Source organism: Tenrec ecaudatus, chromosome 5, assembly GCF_050624435.1.
Source record: "Tenrec ecaudatus isolate mTenEca1 chromosome 5, mTenEca1.hap1, whole genome shotgun sequence".
Classification (NCBI taxonomy): domain Eukaryota; kingdom Metazoa; phylum Chordata; class Mammalia; order Afrosoricida; family Tenrecidae; genus Tenrec; species Tenrec ecaudatus.
In genome coordinates, this window is record NC_134534.1 from 78,630,379 (window position 1) to 78,632,899 (window position 2,521).

The window sequence follows — 2,521 nt, forward strand, 5'->3', positions numbered from 1 at the left end:
TATCTGACATGGGTTTTCATTTTTTTAAAAAAAAACATACGCATTACTGAAAATTCACAATGGAAAGTTGTTTACATAGCTCATTAAAAGAAACTTACTACAATATAATGAGTTTTATTTTACTCACATTTGAATTATAGCTGTCATTCTACTTGGGAAATTATCACCATAGGATGAAATCTTACCTTGCCCCCTACATTTTCTTCTAAGGATTTTATGGTTTTGGTTTTTACATGGAGATCTTTGATCAATTTTTCTTTTTTGTTGTTACAGCTTTAATACCTTGTTTTTTGGTGAAATTTTACATAGTGAATTAAGTTCCTGTGTAAGAATTACTGTTTAAGAATTACTACACAGATCGTTCAGTCACTTTGGCTACATCTTGTCCATTCTGTCAGCATCCTTTTTAATTCCATTCTGTATGTTTGCAGTTACCTGATTCCCTGTCCCCTTCTACCCTTCATCTTTGCTTTAGAGTAATGATCGACAATTTGGCTTTACATAGATGCTGTAAAGATGCACGGTGCTCTTTGGCAATGTTCTTTCCATGGGCCAGTATTATTCAGCTAAGAAGTGATGGATGACAGGGTAATTTAAGTTCAAGATTTAGGAAGATCTCAAGGCAATAGTTAAAGGAAGTCGCTAGTCTAAGTGGGTTGAGTTAATCTGGACTTTCAAGGGTTTGAGTTCATTCCACACTTTTCTCCCTTTGTATTAAAATCTATCTACTATGGTCTTGATTGGGACAGATGTTTATCATAGCCAGACGCCCATTTAACTTTTTTGGTCTCAGATGAAGCCTTTTAGACTGTTAGCCCTAGACTGTGAGTTAGTTTTGATGTATGTAAGTTTGTGAAAGGCAGCATTTTACAGTGGGATCCCTAGACCCGTCTGGAACCTGGATTAATATTGAGCTTTCCATTGGTAAGTTATGAACACACATATACATTAATCATTATTATTCCTATTACCTATTACACCTATTTAGACTTTCATGGGGGAAAGATACCAAAAAGGCCACAGGACCCGAGACCAGACTGCTCAGTCACCTAGTCTAGTGCATGGCCTTCACTGGCCAGGCCCTTGTGGAAAGTTGTTTAGTGTTTGTCCACTGTCGTTAAAGAGTTCGTCCAAGGGTTGTAGTGACTGCATTGGTGAAGAAGATTGACCAAGTCTTTGAAAGGGAGGGACTTAAACCGGAGGCTAAGATCATGGGGTAGAGTGGCAACCAAGATGGTACCAAGCAATGGGCTATGAATTGGATAGCTCTCGTGCAATATATAACAGTACCATTTACAAAAGGTTACAGAGAAGTATCCAGAGTTGCAGAATTTCCCTCCGAACTCTTGGCTGTTGGCCCAAACACCATTCCACAGGGACTGAAAGATGAGCTTGTCTTCAAATGGAGAAAGGAGTTCCTGACAGGGAAAAGGGCTTCTGGGCTGCCTGCTCGGGGAGTGGACGAAGAACCCCGTGAAACACAAACCAATGGCTGAGAACTGGCTTGGCCGACAACTTAAACCTGAAGCCAGGTCCCAGTGAAAATCCTGCCACAGGACTCGATGCTGACTCAAAGCGACCCCTTGTGGGTTACCGAGACTAATTCTACAGGAGTGGAAAGCTGAGGTTTTCTTTCAGAGCTGCTGGTGGTTTGGAACTGAGACATGCTGACCCACAGCAGCAGCCTAGCTAAAAGTGAAATGTATGAGTCCTAAGGATGAACTGAGCAACTAATTAGTTCCTTGACCCTCTGTAGAACTGCAGTTCCCATCCCATTTGAAAGTGCCACACGGAAACTAGAAGTTTTGTTCTAGACAACCCTTCTCTTCTTGCAATGGGGACCCATTCACCCCTGGAGCAAAGTGTATCTTAGCTATGCTTAAGGTCTTCTCAACTCTCGGGGGTCCCGTTTCATTTGTTTTGAAGTGACTGCTTTAATAAAACTGGTTTAACTGCTGCAATGCATGTATGTGTGTGGGAGCAAGGCTTATCTCTGGACCCTAACAAATCACACAGGTTTGGAGCCTGCTAGTTCTCCCATGGTTGCCAGGCTTGACCCAGATTTTAACCGTTCCTTATTTCAAAGTTCTAGTACTTTGGATCATAATGAAGTGGTACCATAACCATTTCTCAGAATGACATCTTTCATGCTTACAACACAGTCAGGCTCGGTGTATAATTTACTACATTGGCCCTATACAGTGGATGAAATCCACTTTGGAGTGATAGATGAGCTGCTTTATCCAAAATGCAGTGTGTGGCAGTGATGTAATCTGTCAACGAGAGAAGGGGTGGAGTCTAGCCTGTCAATCAGGTTGCACCTTGATGGCCTCATTTGGAGGCTTCATGGAGATAAATAGTTCACTGGAGGACAGATCCACTGCTCTTGCTCTCTGCCTTCCCTTTACTGCTGTTGAGAGACACTCAGAGGAGACACATGGAGACTCGCACAAATGTTGAGATGCTTCCACTGCCACTGGATCCACAAGACCTAGCCCCTGGCCTGAGTGCTGCATGAGTC